This window comes from Wyeomyia smithii, chromosome 2 (genome assembly GCF_029784165.1).
Source record: "Wyeomyia smithii strain HCP4-BCI-WySm-NY-G18 chromosome 2, ASM2978416v1, whole genome shotgun sequence".
Classification (NCBI taxonomy): Eukaryota; Metazoa; Arthropoda; class Insecta; order Diptera; family Culicidae; genus Wyeomyia; species Wyeomyia smithii.
In genome coordinates this window covers 135,075,958-135,086,522 of record NC_073695.1, presented here as the reverse complement: position 1 = coordinate 135,086,522, position 10,565 = coordinate 135,075,958, and the positions used below count along the sequence as shown (strand labels likewise).

The window sequence follows — 10,565 nt, the reverse complement described above, 5'->3', positions numbered from 1 at the left end:
AAGGACTACGAGCCTCTGTCCCAACTCACGACATCGTGGCTCAGCAGAACGAATCCATACATGCCATTCGACGATTATCAGACGACCATTGAACAACAAAACACTGATTGGAAATCCCATGCTAGTTTTAAGTTAGACTTAATTTCAGCTCGTAGTCGGCAGCGAGGATAAAAAATTTGCTTTAGTTTTTAAGTCATCAGATATAATTGGCGCCGTTAAACATTAAATTGTATTTGTGCCGTGTCAAATAAATGTTATGTGAAGAAAAAAGAATTAATGTCAATTTCGAAAAATCTGTAAATCTGTACTTTTCGACGAAAATCTGTATATCTGTATATACAGATTCTGTACCGTTTCTTCGGCCAAAAATCTGTAAAATACAGATTAATCTGTACATGTGGCATCCCTGATGCAGACAGAACATTGTACGAAGTTTCCCGAACGGCCTTGAATACCGAGGCCGTGCTCCTTTTGCGGAAACAACGCACGCAGCCCGTTGCATAATCGTGAATGTTGAAGACTGATTGACTGTTTTTTTCGGACGATCATGAACGCAAACGAAAAATGGTATGTGAATGTCGGTATGACGGACATGAAAGACAAAGCGGCGGTCCTTTTGCGGAAGCAAAGGTTGCACGCAGCTCGTTCCATATTCGTTCTGCTTTAAACCGTTCTTTGAAATTGAACATGCTGCAGATACAAGTTGAAAATGATCGAAGGATCGCACAAAAAGGAAAGCATGTCACTGAACGAGAAAACGTTCAAGCGTCTTTTAAAAAAAGGATTTTTCAAAGCTCTGCTCGCGAGAAAGGGAGGTACTCGCGAGCAAGGTTGCCGCATGTACAGATTATTCTGTGTTTTACAGATTTTTGGGATGAATCAGTGATACAGAATCTGTACACATAGAACACAGATTATCACAAGTTGTACAGATTTAACGGATTTTTATTTAACATGTTTAACAAGCGTAAACAAACACTTCAATTGGAAATGCTGAATTTTTCTTTTGCTACATTGCTGCAACAAACTTGGCAACCTTCGCTACAAATGCCGAAATGAAAAAAAATAAAAAGGTTTTCAAATCGGGAGTACGAAGCTGCTGATATTTGTTTGGTTTCCTGCATAAGAGTGTAAAGGAAGGAAAACTTTTTGCTTTTGTCATCACGCGTTTTTTGACAATCTACATATATGAGAGTTTACGTGAGTGTGAGCAGTCTTTAAATCTCTTCGAGATTCGTAGTCGCAAATCTCGTTCTGGCTTGTCCAAATCCCGCAAAGCACTGTCAACGTGTGCAAAAGCAAAATTATTCCCCCCTAATTTCTCGTGCAAAATCTCCAATGATATAAACACCTTCACAGTAACGGATTTGTGTGATGATGCAACATGCAAGTTTTTTTCCGTTGCTGATATCCTCAGCAGTAGCAGGTTTAGAAATTGCGTGAATTTGCAAACGGTGTATTCTTCCAAGTTGCTTCCACAGTATATTTGAGAGTGGAGAAAACATACGTTTTTGTTATCGTCGTGCGTACCTTGAACTCGCTTTCCGAATTCGGAAATAGTTTTCTTCCTAGTGAGAAATTACAAACGAGGTTTCATCGTCGTAGGTGCATTATTCGCAGTCCAAATTCCGTAATAGCACATACATAAGACATACGTAACACTGGCGTTTTTTTCTGGTACACGTTGCCCCATAGTACTCCGTACCTCGCCCTGTCAAACTGCTCGATAAATAATGAACAAAATGAGTTTTCTTTTTCTCGGCCTTATCGAGCCCCAAAGAAAATCCCATAAGGAATTTAAGGAAAAGTTATTTAAAAAATCAATGCAGAATTTTTCGAGTAGGAACGAGACAAATGCAGGGCTGCGCAGGAACACTGCCTTCAAAAACAACTCAAACAGAGGTTTTTTTACAGAGGTTGGTACTCTCGAGTAGTTCATTTTGTACCAACTTTTTTGGAAGATTTCTTCCTGAGTGTTACGTATGTCTTATGTATGTGGTAATAGTGTTTTTTACCAACATTTGGTTTTGAATTTTGAATCTAGGATTCTGGGTTGACGAAACATGTCAAAAAAAAAAAATAGATGGATATTTCTCCAAAGGTAACCTAAAATTTATACATTAACCATAAAGTTGAACGTACAACATATTTTTTAGAAACGATACCAGCCAGTTTAAGCTCTCCGCGAACACGGACAAAACAGTCGAAATGTGATCCGAACAATAACCTAATTGGGAGGCAATCTCATCTGACATCTCTCAGGTGTTGCAACAGGGTACAGATCATTCCTACAGTTTTCCAGCCGTGGAATGCACAGGTGATTATTTCGACATTTTGAGACCATTGAATGTTAATATTTTAATTACTAAATTACATCAGCAGATGGCGAGTATATTTCGGATGCAGTATTGACAGTACCATCGAACGGGAAATCCGGTATGAAAGGTAATGTACTTCTCTGATTGAATTATGTTATTATTGTGCTTAGTTATCGTTTACTATTTAGGAACGTCTAGTAACTTGAATGTGGGCGAGAAGAGCAGTTCAGTTGACTTGAACGATTCATGCGCTTTGGAGCCAGCAGACAATTCTAAAAAAGGAACCCATAAAGAACGTAGAAAGCAGCAACAGAAGTTCAGTGCGTCTTGAGCTGCCCGACAGATCAGACGTATTTTCGGTTGCTTGTGGACTGGTCTTTGACTGCCTATAGCTTCAAAGTTTGTGTTTTGTCAGTGTGTCTTTTAAAGATTACCTGGAAGTTAACTTACATCAGTCTTTCTCAAGACTACCTATTTCTTTCTTTCTCAATACTTGCAATATTATTTTTAAACTTTTTTCGTATCACCTGAAATGGCAGGACGAAAAAAGAAACCACGCATCGCTACGGGGAGGAAAAGAGAGGCATCTTTTTCTGAAACTAGCTTATGCAGTGAAAATTTATATGATATTCTGCCTGAGCAAGAAGCCGGCGAAATTGAAATGTTCGAAAGTAAAACTATTCAAAGTGAAATTTCTGTAAAAAAGGAGAAAGTTCCACCTATTGTGGTAACTATTGCTTCTGAATTTAATATTTTTAAAAGAGAACTTTCTACGTTTCTCTTCGACGTCAAAGTTACTTATCAAATTGGCCGAAGAGGCGAATGCCGTTTACTGGCCCAAACATTGAAAGATTGGAATCGTCTTATTCAGTATTTAACTGAAAAGATGTATAAATTTTTTACATATGATACGAAGAGCGCCAAGCCGTTCAAGGTCGTATTGAAAGGTCTCACCAACGATCAAACCGTTGATGAGATCAAAATTACTTTGAGAGAATTACTTGGTATAGCCCCTACCCAAGTAATTTTGATGAAACAAAAATCACGAGGCGAAAACAGTCAGCGAACTGGAATTTCCCTTGTAAATTATATAATTCATTTTAACCGCAGTGAGGTTAATAACTTGAAATTTTTTGAATAAGCACATGCTTTATATAACGTGCGTGTAAAATGTGAATTATATCGAAAGTTTGGCGGAGGTGAAAAGCATATCACCCAATGCCGTATTTGCCAACGTTATGGCCATGGTTCAAAGTTCTGTAACATGGACCAAAAATGCCTCATTGGTGGAGACTCTTCTCACAAAAAGGACACATGTCCTGTGAAAGAGAGTAAAAATTTTCGCTGTGCGAATTGTAACATCAACCATATGTCGAATTTTTATCAATGCCCAGCCCGTTTAGCAATTGTTAAGGCAAGGTACACAAAATTCAAAACAAACTTTAAAACAAAATTCTCCAAGCGTACCAGTGACGCATAGTTTACCTACTCCTTTGCATACCCGTTTAACTTATGCACAGGTTACAGGTAGTTCGAACATTATACCGCCTAGTGTTGGTAGTTCGAAAATGACCATTAATATGGGTAAGCAAAACACGCTAGAAAATAATTGTACACCTATTACTCCAGCTAATATTGCTACCGAAAATATTTTTTCTAATGTCAACTGCCTGGGGCCTATTACGGCAGGTAAACTTTCTTTTTTGCAACAGGCGATGTTCGATCTTATGAACGCCATGTTGCAGGCAAAATCAATGTTTGAAGCCATTCAAATAGGCACAAATTTTACTATTAAAATTGTTGCTCATTTAAAATTCAGCAATGATTTTAAATAAAACAAATAAAATATTAAATTGGAATGCTCGCTCATTGAAGGCCAATGAGAATGATCTTTTTAATTTTTCAACAGTAAATAATGTGCATATTGCAATTATTACTGAAACATTTTTGAAACCTAACATAAAATTAGAATATGATCCCAATTACGTGGTTCATAGATATGATAGGATTCAGGGTTCCGGCGGTGGAGTTGCAATTGTTATTCATCGCCGAATCAAACATCGTGCTCTTCCCCATCTTGAGACGAAAGTTATTGAAACTTTGGGAATTGAAGTTCAAACTGAACTTGGGATTTTATTTATTGCCGCAGCATATTTACCATTTCAATGCACACGCGAGCACAAAAATTATTTTAAAGGTGATTTACAAAAACTCACCAGAAATCATTCGAAATTTTTTTATAATCGGCGATTTTAACGCTAAACATCGTTCATGGAATAATTCTCAAAGTAATTCCAATGGCAAAATTTTATTCAATGATTGTTCCGAATAGTCCTACATGCTTTTCTTCTGTAAGAAACCCTTCAACAATTGATTTGGTGCTAACAGATCAAAGTCATGTATGTAGTGATTTGATCACACATGCTGACTTTGATTCTGACCATCTTCCAATAACTTTTTCTCTATCACATGAATCAGTTTTAAACCCTATGAGCTCTGTTTTTAATTATAACAAGGCTTATTGGGAAAGATACAAAACTCATATTGAGAGAAATTTCAATAATGAGCTTGATTTGCAAAACGAAGTGAATATTGATTCCGCTTTGGAAGCATTAAAATGTGCAATTGTTGATGCCAGGAATTATTCTGTTCCAAAGGCTCAAGTGAAATTTGATTCACCAATAATTGACGAAAATCTTCAACTTCTAATTCGTTTGAAAAATGTCCGCAGACGTCAATATTAACGTTCTCGTGACCCTGTTTTTAAAACTATTTGTAAAGATTTACAGAAAGAGATTAAACATAGATTTACTCTTCTGAGAAATCAAAATTTTGAGACTAAAGTTGAAAAATTGAAACCTTATTCAAAACCTTTTTGGAAGCTGTCGAAGATTCTTAAGAAACCTTCAAAGCCTATTCCAGTTTTAAAAGATGGTGAACGTTTTCTTGTATCCAATGAACAAAAGGCTCAAAGACTTGCTCAGCAGTTTGAGAGTGTTCATAACTCAAATTTAAATTTTGGGAGTCCAATTGAAAATGAAGTCACACGTCAATTTGATTAATTTTTCCCAAAATTTTTTACCTGCAGAAATAATTGAAACTAACTTGAATGAGATTAAATCAATTATTAAAAATTTCAAACATATGAAAGCACCTGGTGACGATGGAATCTTTAATATACTAAACAAACATCTCCCTGAGAGCACAATGGATTTTTTAGTGAAAATTTTCAATTGCTGCTTCAAAATTGCATATTTTCCCAAATTATGGAAACATGCAAAAATTACTCCAATTTTAAAACCGGATAAGAACCCAGCTGAAGTTTCAAGTTATCGACCAATCAGTTTGCTTTCTTCAATAAGTAAACTGTTTGAGAGAATTATTCTTAACAGAATGATGTCACACATCAACGAAAATTCAATTTTTGCAAATGAACAGTTTGGATTTCGCCATGGGCATTCCACACCTCATCAATTGCTCAGAGTTACTAATATGATACGAGCTAACAAATCTGAAGGTTATTCCACTGGAGCTGCTCTTTTAGACATAGAAAAAGCATTCGACAGTGTTTGGCATAAAGGTTTGATTGCGAAATTGCAAACTTTTAATTTTACAATTTTCCTAATCAAAATTTTAAAAAATTATCTTACTGATCGAACTCTGCAGGTTGTCTATCAGAATTCAAAATCTGATAGACTTCCTGTCAGAGCAGGTGTACCTCAAGGTTCAGTCTTGGGTCCAGTCCAGTACAACATATTCACTTCAGATCTTCCTGATTTGCCTCCAGGATGCACAAAGTCATTGTTCTGCGATGACACAAGCATTTCCGTAAAAGGAAAAAGTCTTCGTGTCATATGCAGTCGATTGCAGAAAAGTTTAGATATTTTTTCTTCCTACTTGCAAAAGCGGAAAATCTCTCCCAATGCTTCTAAAACTCAAATGATAATTTTTCCGCATAAGCCTAGGGCTTCTTTCCTCAAGCCAAACAATAATCACGTTGTCAAGATGAATGGGGTTATTTTAAGTTGGTCCAACAAGGTTAAGTACTTGGGACTAATTTATGATAAAAAACTTTTTTTCAAAGAGCACATTGAGAGTATACAAGCCAAGTGCATCAAATATACGAGATGTTTATATCCTCTCATTAACAGGAATTCTAAACTTTGTTTAAAGAACAAACTTTTGATTTACAAACAAATTTTCAGACCAGCAATGCTTTATGCTGTACCGATCTGGTCAAGTTGCTGTTCAAAAAGGAAGAAAACACTCCAAAGGATTCAGAATAAAATTCTAAAAATGATTTTGAAGCGTCCTCCTTGGTTTGGTACACTCGAATTACATAGACTTACTGGTGTTGAACCATTAGATACTATGTCAAATAAAATTATTAAAAATCGTTGCAATCCTCAATTGCTACGATAAGCTCTCTTTATAGCCAATAAGTTAGCAATTAAGTTAGTTGTAAGTTTACTTCCCCTTTTCTGACAAGTAGGTTTAAATCCCTACGAATGATAAGTCCTAATTGCGAAAGCAAACAAATCCTAACAATTAAAATTACAAATTTCTAACAGTGTTGAGAAGTCACCTTTTGTGATTGGACACACATACTCATTATTTACTAATATTTATCATAAATATTTAAGCTACTAACAAATCCCCCCTTAAAAAAAAAAGCAACATAAGTTTTGCCCAAAATGGCTGGATACGCCAGAGCTCTTATGCTTTGAGAAATATGAGAACGATGCACATTCTGCATACTGCAGAGTTTGTTTATTGAAACTAAATGTTTCTCGAGGCGGAAAGTCTAATCTACAAACTCATCTAGCGACACAGCGCCACACAAAGTGGGCAGCTCAACTGGTCGTACCATTGGAAACAAATACGGAGTTAGCTGATTGCACTCTGCTGGATAAAATTAGTGCAGTGGAATTGAAAATTTGCTCGTGGGCATTAGAACACAATGTTCCTTTTTCGGCAGTGGACTTGCTAGCAAATGTTTTGCGAAATTTGCCAATTGACGAGGCTAAAGCTCTACCAAAGCTCCGGCTGGGCAGAACCAAAACCAAATCGGTAGTAGAAGGAGTTATGGCAGCCGTTCAACATGAAGAACTGGTAGAAAGAATGCGTGAAACGTACTTTTCAATCTTGATAGATGAATCTACCGATTTGTCAAGTGTGAAAACGCTGGCTGTAGTTGTGAGGATGATTGATCGGGATATATTCCGCGCGGTAGACATTTTTTATAAAGCGATCGAAGTCGAATCTGCTGACCATAAGTCAATTTACGATGCAGTTGTGTCAGAGTTCAACAATGATGGAATCGATTATAAAAAATATTTGAAGGGATATGGATCTGACGGGGCGTCTGTTATGATGGGCAAAAATCATTCTGTTATGCGACTTCTAAAGAATGACTGCCCAGATTTAATTACCGTTAGGTGCACATGCCATTCTTTAGCACTATGTGCTAGCATCGCGTGTGAAAAATTGCCGTCTTACGTAGAGCATCTTATGCGCGATATTTATAATTTCATTTCCGGAAGTCTCAAACGATGGTCAGAGTTTACGCATATTCAAAAAATTCTCGATTTGAAGCCAAAAAAAATTTTACATCCATCCGCTATCCGTTGGCTAGCACTTGAAAGTGTAGTAGCCCGTAACTTGGAACTACATAGCGAATTGAAAATGTTTTTCACGTTCCAAGCTAATTATGATAGGAACCAAACCAAACCAATCATCTGAACGATCCGATAACAAAACCAGTTCTTCTTTTCCTGAACTATATACTACCGGTTGTCAATAAAGTTAATCGGGATTTCCAATCAGAAAAATCTCGATTCTGTGAAATATACAATGAAGTAAAAATACTTCTTTTGGTTATTCTGGGAAATGTGTGCACGGAGGAGTATATCCAGCGACTAACCGAAAATCAATTCGATCCAAACCTCTTCGAACAAATCTATGTTGGCATCGCAGCCGAAGAAGCTCTGAACGAGCTAACGAAAGAGTTGAAACAAACCTTCAAAAACATCTGTCGGGATTTTTATGTCGAGTTAGCCAAACAGGTCATCAAAAGGTTTGATTTCAATGATCGGACAGTCAAAACAGCTTCTTTGTTGAATCCGGAAGCTTTCCTGAAGCTATCCGATCTGAATGAGATTTTGACACAGTTTCCGTTTTTTCTGACAATAGGAACACGACAGGGTTTAGAGAATGAATTCAAAGAGTTGAAATTGAAATTTATGCGAGAAGCAAAATGAAGCGGATTCAATAACTTGGTCTACGCTTCTAGACGTTAAAGTCCGGAGCGGTAAGTATGCTTACCCCATTTTACGATCTTAAGTAAGTAAATTTATAATTATACCCCACTCTACGGCTGCCGTAGAACGTATATTTTCTATATACAATGCAAACAAAACCAAATCCAGAAACAGATTGTCTTCGCAATCGATGGACTCTATTTTAAAAGCCAAAAACTATATTAGTATGCAAGAGGGAGTTTCACAAATAATACTTACAAAAACGCTGAAGGGTAAATTCAATAAGAACATGTATAGGCATCATAAATACTAAAGAATTTCTGATAATATTAATAGCATAATTAAAAATTTAATCAATACATGCATTCAAAAAATAATTATTCATTTTTATTTATATTATTATTTAAAAAAATCCGCTTGAAAGAAAACAATTGAACAAACACTACTTCTAACTAACAGTGCATTCGAAATCCTCAACAAATAACCAATGATTTTGATCGGATCCTATTCGATTGCATTATTCTCTCGAGTTCCACTATAAAATTCCACCTATTTGTTTTTTTTTATCATCCTTCTATTTCTTAGAAAACCTGATATTTTATATTCAAACGATTGGGACGATTTAGGAGAAATCTAACCAATAAAAATACCTTGTACAGATTTTTGTACAGATATTCTTACACCATGTACAGATAATCAGATATTTCAAATCAAATGTACAGAATAAAATGTGGCAACCCTGCTCGCGAGTGGGAAAGTACACGAGCGAGAGTGTGTGTGAAAAAACTCGCAAGCATCAACGCTCGGTAGTGTGAAATGAAAAAAGTAAAAGAGAACGAGAAACAGTACGACAGGAGTATCTCTAGTGTGAGATTTTGGTAGCGGCGAGAACGCCACTTGGAGTATCGCATGCTTTTTGCGAGCGAGTTTAACAACGCTGATTAGAACTTGATCAAGCCTAGGATTCGTATGATAGGGTATAATTTTTCTCGATGACTTGAAAATCATATATTTCGTTTTTTGGAGATTTAGCGATAGAAGATTACTTGATAAATAAATGTTGAGTTCGCGCAAATCATGATTGATGCTTTCAATAATAAAGTGTGGATTGGAATCTGGATAAAAAATTGCTGTGTCATCTGCAAGAACCTGGGAACACCTTTCAAGGGCAAATTACCTAGGTCGTTTATATAAACTAAGAAAAGCAGTGGTCCAATGTAACTACCCTGCGGAACCCCAGTTTACACAGGTTTCAACGAACTTCTAACACCATTAATACTTACAAATTGTTTCCTATTATCAAGATAACTTTGTATTAGGTTATGTGCAACACCCCGTATGCCATACTTGTAAAGCTTTTCTAGTAAAATATCATGGTTAAGAGTGTCGAAGGCTTTCCGAACATCTAAGAACAAAGCCCCAACCATCTGTTTAGAATCGATTCTAATAATTATATAGTCCACTAACTCAGTACTGCAGTCCACAACTCAGTCCACAATCGACGTACTGCAGGCTTGTCGAAAACCGTATTGAAATTTGTAAAAAAGTTCGTTTTTTCCAAAGAAGTCCAAAAATCTACTTACTAAGAGTTTTTCGAAAATTTTATTGAAAATGCACAGTGTTGATATTGGTCTATAATTATCAGGTAAACATGGATCGCCCGACTTGTAAATAGGTGTAACCTTAGCAACTTTGAGACAATCTGGATATTGACCTGACTCAATTATTCTATTGAAGCATTGACTCAAGATGTTTGAAAAAATACGAGCATTATATTTTAACAATTCAGTTGGAATGTTATCTGGACCAGGAGCTTTACTAGAATTTAGGTCATGAATTATGGATGTTATTTCGAACTAGGCCGTAAAAATATGGATTGTCTAATAACATTTACACTTGAAAACGGGTCATGCCGAGCATTCATTGGTATTGTTCAGCCAATTTGGTGCCAATACTGGAAAAATAATTGTTAAGAGCTTCACTGTTT

At 36.2% G+C, this 10,565-nt stretch overlaps 1 pseudogene; it reads left to right on the top strand.

The window, feature by feature from the left end:
• Nucleotides 1-709: 709 nt before the first annotated feature.
• On the top strand, nt 710-8,578 carry LOC129719923 (uncharacterized; annotated as a pseudogene).
• The last annotated feature ends 1,987 nt before the right edge of the window (nt 8,579-10,565 follow it).